This window comes from Choloepus didactylus, chromosome 18 (assembly GCF_015220235.1).
Source record: "Choloepus didactylus isolate mChoDid1 chromosome 18, mChoDid1.pri, whole genome shotgun sequence".
NCBI lineage: Eukaryota > Metazoa > Chordata > Mammalia > Pilosa > Megalonychidae > Choloepus > Choloepus didactylus.
The window spans coordinates 26,897,850-26,906,232 of record NC_051324.1 but is presented as its reverse complement, the minus strand read 5'-3'; the positions used below and the strand labels follow the sequence as shown (position 1 = coordinate 26,906,232).

The 8,383-nt window shown below is 39.3% G+C and overlaps 1 pseudogene; it reads right to left on the bottom strand.

Moving 5' to 3' along the window:
• Positions 1-7,541: 7,541 nt before the first annotated feature.
• LOC119514707 lies at positions 7,542-8,114 on the bottom strand (annotated as a pseudogene).
• Between the last annotated feature and the right edge of the window lie 269 nt (positions 8,115-8,383).

Below are 8,383 nucleotides of genomic sequence, written 5' to 3'. Positions count from 1 at the left end.
TTACCCCAAGAAAGTTACCTAATATAGCAACATTTCTGTGAACTTGCTCCTACTATATCCATCAGAAATTAACAGACCATGGTCATTCCTGGGCATCCCCAGAACATTAAATAGCTTATCTATTCTTCTTGGATTATTGTTCCCCCTTCCTTAATTGCTCTCTATTGCTAGTTCCCCTACATTCTACATTATAAGCCATTTGTTTTATATTTTTCAAAGTTCACATTAGTGGTAGCATATAATATTTCTCTTTTTGTGCCTGGCTTATTTCGCTTAGCATTATGTCTTCAAGGTTCATCCATGTTGTCATATGTTTCACGAGATCGTTCCTTCTTACTGCCGCGTAGTATTCCATCGTGTGTATATACCACATTTTATTTATCCACTCATCTGTTGAAGGACATTTGGGTTGTTTCCGTCTTTTGGCAATTGTGAATAATGCTGCTATGAACATTGGCGTGCAGATATCTGTTCGTGTCACTGCTTTCCGATCTTCCGGGTATATACCGAGAAGTGCAATCGCTGGGTCGAATGGTAACTCTATATCTAGTTTTCTAAGGAACTGCCAGACTGACTTCCAGAGTGGCTGAACCATTATACAGTCCCACCAACAATGAATAAGAGTTCCAATTTCTCCACATCCCCTCCAGCATTTGTAGTTTCCTGTTTGTTTAATGGCAACCACTCTAATCGGTGTTAGATGGTATCTCATTGTGGTCTTAATTTGCATCTCTTTTATAGCTAGTGAAGCTGAACATTTTTTCATGTGTTTCTTGGCCATTTGTATTTCCTCTTCAGAGAACTGTCTTTTCATATCTTTTGCCCATTTTATAATTGGGCCGGCTGTACTATTGTCATTGAGTTGTAGGATTTCTTTATATATGCAAGATATCAGTCTTTTGTCAGATACATGGTTTCCAAAAATTTTTTCCCTTTGAGTTGGCTGCCTCTTTACCTTTTTGAGAAATTCCTTTGAGGTGCAAAAACTTCTAAGCTTGAGGAGTTCCCATTTATCTATTTTCTCTTTTGTTGCTTGTGCTTTGGGTGTAAAGTCTAGGAAGTGGCCGCCTAATACAAGGTCTTGAAGATGTTTTCCTACATTATCTTCTAGGAGTTTTATGGTACTTTGTTTTATATTGAGATCTTTGGTCCATTTTGAGTTAATTTTTGTGTAGGGGGTGAGGTAGGGGTCCTCTTTCATTCTTTTGGATATGGATATCCAACTCTCCCAGCCCCATTTGTTGAAAAGACCATTATGACTCAGTTCAGTGACTTTGGGGGCCTTATCAAAGATCAGTCGGCCATAGATCTGAGGGTCTATCTCCGAATTCTCAATTCGATTCCATTGATCTATATGTCTATCTTTGTGCCAGTACCATGCTGTTTTGGCAACTGTGGCTTTATAATAAGCTTCAAAGTCAGGGAGTGTAAGTCCTCCCACTTCGTTTTTCTTTTTTAGAGTGTCTTTAGCAATTCGAGGCATCTTCCCTTTCCAAATAAATTTGATAAGTAGCTTTTCCAAGTCTGCAAAGTAGGTTGTTGGAATTTTGATTGGAATTGCATTGAATCTGTAGATGAGTTTGGGTAGAATTGACATCTTAATGACATTTAGTCTTCCTATCCATGAACATGGAATATTTTTCCATCTTTTAAGGTCCCCTTCTATTTCTTTTAGTAGAGTTATGTAGTTTTCTTTGTATAGGTCTTTTACATCTTTGGTTAAGTTTATTCCTAGGTACTTGATTTTTTTAGTTGCTATTGAAAATGGTATCTTTTTCTTGAGTGTCTCTTCAGTTTGTTCATTTCTAGCATATAGAAACATTACTGACTTATGTGCATTAACCTTGTATCCCGCTACTTTGCTAAATTTGTTTATTAGCTCTAGTAGCTGTATCGTCGATTTCTCAGGGTCTTCTAGATATAAGATCATATCATCTGCAAACAATGACAGTTTTACTTCTTCTTTTCCAATTTGGATGCCTTTTATTTCTTTGTCTTGCCGGATTGCCCTGGCTAGCACTTCCAGCACAATGTTGAATAACAGTGGTGATAGCGGGCATCCTTGTCTTGTTCCTGATCTTAGAGGGAAGGCTTTCAGTCTCTCTCCATTGAGTACTATGCTGGCTGTGGGTTTTTCATATATGCTCTTTATCATGTTGAGGAAGTTTCCTTCAATTCCTACCTTTTGAAGTGTTTTTATCAAAAAGGGATGTTGGATTTTGTCAAATGCTTTTTCAGCATCTATTGAGATGATCAATTGATTTTTCTCTTTTGACTTGTTAATGTGTTGTAATACATTGATTGATTTTCTTATGTTGAACCATCCTTGCATGCCTGGAATAAACCCCACTTGGTCATGGTGTATGATTTTTTTAATGTGTCTTTGGATTCGATTTGCAAGTATTTTGTTGAGGATTTTTGCATCTATATTCATTAGGGAGATTGGCCGGTAGTTTTCCTTTTTTGTAGCATCTTTGCCTGGTTTGGTATTAGATTGATGTTAGCTTCATAAAATGAGTTAGGTAGTGTTCCATTTTCTTCAATGTTTTGAAAGAGTTTGAGTAAGATTGGTGTCAGTTCTTTCTGGAAAGTTTGGTAGAATTCCCCTGTGAAGCCATCTGGCCCTGGGCATTTATTTGTGGGAAGATTTTTGATGACTGATTGGATCTCTTTGCTTGTGATGGGTTGGTTGAGGTCTTCTATTTCTTCTCTGGTCAGTCTAGGTTGTTCATATGTTTCCAGGAAATTGTCCATTTCCTCTACATTATCCAGTTTGTTGCCATACAGTTGTTCATAGTATCCTCTCATAATTTTTTTAATTTCTTCAGGATCTGCAGTTATGTCACCTTTTTCATTCATTATTTTGTTTATATGGGTCTTCTCTCTTTTTATTTTGTCAGTCTAGCTAGGGGCTTGTCAATCTTGTTGATCTTCTCAAAGAACCAACTTTTGGTGATATTTATCCTCTCTATTGTTTTTTTGTTCTCTATGTCATTTATTTCTGCTTTAATCCTTGTTATTTCTTTTCTTGTACTTGGTTAGGATTGGTTTGTTGTTCATTTCTAGCTTCTTCAGTTGATCCATTAGTTCTTTGATTTTGGCTCTTTCTTCCTTTTTAATATATGTGTTTAGTGCTATAAATTTCCCCCTTAGCACTGCTTTTGCTGCATCCCATAGGTTTTGGTATGTTGTGTTCTCATTTTCATTCATCTCTATATATTTAGCAATTTCTCTTGCTATTTCTTCTTTAACCCACTGATTGTTTAGGAGTGTGTTGTTTAACCTCCAGGTATTTGTGAATTTTCTTAGTCTCTGATGGTTATTGACTTCTAATTGTATTCCACTGTGGTCAGAGAATGTGCTTTGAATAATTTCAATCTTTTTAAATTTATTGAGGCTTGTTTTATGTCCCAGCATATGATCTATTCTGGAGAAAGTTCCGTGAGCACTAGAAAAGTATGTGTATCCTGGTGATTTGGGATGTAATGTCCTGTATATGTCTGTTAAATCTAATTCATTTATCAGATTGTTTAGGTTTTCAATTTCCTTATTGGTCTTCTGTCTGGTTGATCTATCTATAGGAGAGAGTGATGTGTTGAAGTCTCCCACAATTATTGTGGAAACATCAATTGCTTCCTTTAGTTTTGCCAGTGTTTCTCTCATGTATTTTGTGGCACCTTGGTTGGGTGCATAGACATTTACGATTGTTATTTCTTCTTGCTGAATTGCCCCTTTATTAGTACGTAGTGGCCTTCTTTGTCTCTCAAAACATCCCTGCATTTGAAGTCTATTTTATCTGAGATTAATATTGCTACACCTGCTTTCTTTTGGCTGTAGCTTGCATGAAATATTTTTTTTCCATCCTTTCACTTTCAGTTTCTTTGTGTCCCTGTGTCTAAGATGAGTCTCTTGTATGCAACATATTGATGGTTCATTTTTTTTGATCCATTCTGCGAATCTATATCTTTTAATTGGGGAGTTTAATCCATTTACATTCAACGTTATAACCGTGAAGGCATTTCTTGAATCAGCCATCTTATCCTTTGGTTTATGTTTGTCATATTTTTCCCCTCTGTCTATTAATATCCTTTATTGTACCCATACCAAATCTCTTTAGTACTGAACCTTTCTCCAAGTCTCTCTGTCCTGTCTTTGTTTCTCTGTCTGTAGGGCTCCCTTGAGTATCTCCAGTAGGGCAGGTTTCTTGTTAGCAAATTCTCTCAGCATCTGTTTGTCTGTGAAAAATTTAAGCTCTCCCTCAAATTTGAAGGAGAGCTTTGCTGGATAAAGTATTCTTGGCTGGAAATGTTTCTCACTCAGAATTTTAAATATATCGTGTCACTGCCTTCTCGCCTCCATGGTGGCTGCTGAGTAGTCACTACTTAGTCTTATGCTGTTTCCTTTGTATGTGGTGAATTGCTTTTCTCTTGCTGCTTTCAGAACTTGCTCCTTCTCTTCTGTGTTTTACAGTGTGATCAGTATATGTCTCGGAGTGGGTTTATTTGGATTTATTCTATTTGGAGTTCGCTGAGCATTTATGATTTGTGTATTTATGTTGTTTAGAAGATTTGGAAGTTTTCCCCAACAATTTCTTTGAATACTCTTCCTAGACCTTTACCCTTTTCTTCCCCTTCTGGGACACCAATGAGTCTTATATTTGGACGTTTCATATTATCTATCATATCCCTGAGGTCCATTTCGATTTTTTCAATTTTTTTCCCCATTCTTTCTTTTATGCTTTCATTTTCCATTCTGTCCTCTTCCAGGTCACTGATTCGTTGTTCAACTTCCTCTAGTCTTGTACTATGAGTGTCCAGAATCTTTTTAATTTGGTCAACAGTTTCTTTAATTTCCATAAGATCATCCATTTTTTTATTTAGTCTTGCAATGTCTTCTTTATTCTCTTCTAGGGTCTTCTTGATTTCCTTTATCTCCCGTACTATGGTCTCATTGTTCATCTTTAGTTCTTTGAGTAGCTGCTCTAGATGCTGTGTCTCTTCTGGTCTTTTGATTTGGGTGCTTGGACTTGGGTTATCCATATCGTCTGGTTTTTTCATATGCTTTATAATTTTCTGTTGTTTTTGGCCTTGTGGCATTTGCTGAACTTGATAGGGTTCTTTTAGGGTTTGTAGACCTATTGAAGCCCTTATCTGTAATTTATCAGATCTACAGCTTCCTGGAGTACACTTTCTCTAACTAACCAGCAGGTGGCGTCCACGAGCCACCTGTTCTCCACAAGCCAGTTCTCCCCTGCTTAGCCTTTTTGGTGAGTGGGGGAGTGAGTCTTGTGGGGTCCAATTGGTGTACCAAGCTTGCGTGTGTAGTTGGTGTTGCCTGCCCTGTATATGGGGTGTGTTTCTGGGCAGTCAGGGAGGGGCGGGTGGCTCTAACAATCAAATCTCCCTGGTGATCCTAGAGTTTTAAAGCTGCTGCAATAGTCTAATCCTTCAGTTCAGTCCTGCCACGGTTTGTCTCTGCCACTGACCCACAAGTCCTTGGTATTGGCGTATGGCTCCTGAGACTTGCAAGTGGGCCCCTCTTCCAGGCCGTGCACCCCGGGTCCTCTGTTGAGGGATGACTGTGCTATGTCACAGGTGAGTGCCGTCCCCCCAGGGCAGTTCTGGGCTGCTGGGCTGTGTAGGGAGGCTCCCAGTCTGCTGAAATGATGGCTGAATGGGGCTTTGTTAATTCACACTGCTCTACCTTCCCAACTCTGGGACAATCAGCTGAGGTTGCAGGGAGGCTAATGTCCACGCCCAGTTTTGTGTGTGTGCCTGTTATTTGAAGCACTTCCATCACACTGGGTTGTCTGGGGCAGTTCTGGGCTATGGGGCTGGCGATGGGCAGGAGTGTTTCCTGTCCACCAGGATGATGGCTGTGAGGCGGACACCCCCCTTTTTTCTTGGGAAGTTGTGGTGTTTAGTGAATTTTCTCAGCCACTGGATTATTGCCTTTGGTCTCAGAGCTCTCCTAGTTCTGCTCTTGACTTGACCTGCCCAAATAGCAAGTCTTTGAAGCTTCAGTATTGGGCTTCTTAGAGTAATTGTTTTAGAAAAAGAAAAAAGGATTAAAAAAAAAAACAAAAAAAAAAACAGGCCCTCCTCAGAGATCTAATGGGTTATTGAAATGCTAAGAGACAAAGCAACCAGGGCCATTAAGGAAAGGTCCACAGGGCAGAGAGATCAGCTTTTTCTTTGGGATTTGCATATGCGCCTCCGGGCCCTTCCCCTTTCTCTGTTCACCAGAACTCCAAAAATCCTCCGCTTTTATTTTGGAGTTTTTAGTGTTGTTTTTTTTCTATGCCTGTCTCCTCTCTGCTGGGCTGGCTGCTCTCAGATTCTCTGGTGTCTGGTCTCAGTCTATCTATGGTTGGAGTTTGAATCAGTAGAATGAGTTTCCGATAAGGGCTGCCACTGCAGGTCTCCCTTCTCCTTCCCGGAGCTGACAGCCCCTCCTCCCCCGGGACTGAGCCTGGCAGGGAGGGGCGCGGGTCCCCTGGCCGCAAAAACTTACAGATTTCACTGATCTCAGCAGTTCCACGTTTTCATGAGTTTTGTATGAAGTATGCCCAAACGCAGATTGCTCTGTGGTGTCCAGTCCACGCAGTTCCTGGCTTTCTATCTACTTTCCTGGAGGAGTAAGTAAAACATACAGCTCACCAGTCTGCCATCTTGCCCCCGCCTCGTGTTCGATTTAATCATACTCCAAGTTTGACAGATTTCTCTCAGTACAAAGCAATAGCTACATACACCTAAATGCTTATTTGTTAATGTAATAATTGCCCTGGCTCTTTCTAACGTGCACATGACTTCAAAGACTACAATTTTGGGCAAAGTGTACACAAACGGAAAAACAAAACATTCAAGTTTCAAAACCTTCTCTTAAAATATGAATAGGACGCTCAGGTAGTTTTTACTTCTCCGCACATTAAGGGTGTTGCACTTCCATTTGATTATCATTGGTCCACCTTGGCCTGGGAAAATGTACATTACCACATGCAAATTTGAGGGACTAAAGAGAAAACTTAAAAACAAACTGTATTCTGAATGCCTGAATAAGGTAATTAATTGCAAGTTAAGTTTAGGTTTACATCAAAATGAGACCATTTTACAGTCTCAGCATCTAAACAGATATTGTACCTAATAGGCTCAAAATCCTAAACAGGTTAAATGATGGTGCACAGATTAAAAAGGAGCCGAATCAGTTTTTAGCTTAAGTCATTCAGAACCAAAAAACTGAAGAATGACCAAAAAAAAATCTTTATTTGTTGTAACTGTAAGTGTATCCATAGTGTCCAACACTAGGTTTTCAAAAAGAAACATGCTATGAATAGGCCAACTACATTTGCTCACTGATGTATATGGACTCCCTAGATGTCTCATTGGGCTTAATACAGACCACTCATAGTAAAACATTTTATATAAAGTGTAGCACGATGTAAGCCATTTTAGCTTTTTGCACATACGTTGCACTTCTGGCTGATAATGCAGAAAAATGGCAGTATACACATTAAGCCAGGTTGCATCATCACTTTAATAGCATCAAATGTCAATGTCATCATCCTTGTTGTCAGACTTCACTTTACAACTTAGTCACTGGCAATATTTGGAAACACCACCTCAATGTTTCATCTTCATCTTCCTCTTCACACCAGAAGATTCCTCCTCTGCTTCCTTCAACCACTTTATAAATGCTTCCACTTTAACATGAATCTCTTGGCAAGTTCCTTGAGACGTATTCTTAGAGGTCTTTTCCAACCAGCTTGATGATGACTTCTTCCAAAAGGTCTGTGTCATACCTCTCCTTCAAGATATGTGGAATCCGGAGATGAACTGAGCTGATGCATGGCTCACATGCTCCAAACCATGAAGACGGTATGTTGAGCCTTTTTGTTGTTATGACCAAAACTTGTAGGAAATGCCTCCTGTTTCTTAATTTGCTCCATAATCTTCTCATTAAAAAGAACTTCAGTCAAAACAGAGAGCCTATGGCTTTTACATCCAGTCTTTCTGCTTCAGCAACAATTTCTTTGTCAGATGAGTCAATAATACTCCTTCTTTCTTTCTCTTAACAAAGTCAAAGATGTTGATCCGTTCTTCAACAGTCCTTTCCAATTATGGGGATGTTAATGGGGGCCCAGGATCTCCACTAAATATTCCAGGATGCTGCTTCCTGAAGGAAAAGGTGTCAGGATAGTCTGGGCTGTTCCTTCAAGTGGGACTATCTGCTGTAGTCAGGTAGAAATTCCTCAAAGTTTCTGAAATATAATTGAATCATCTCTATCATGGCACTGATGCATTTTACTTGTTTTTTATTCTTTAAATCTGGGGTGTAGGATGGGATCAAGTATTAGTATTCAAAGCAATCATTTTTATCCAAAAGT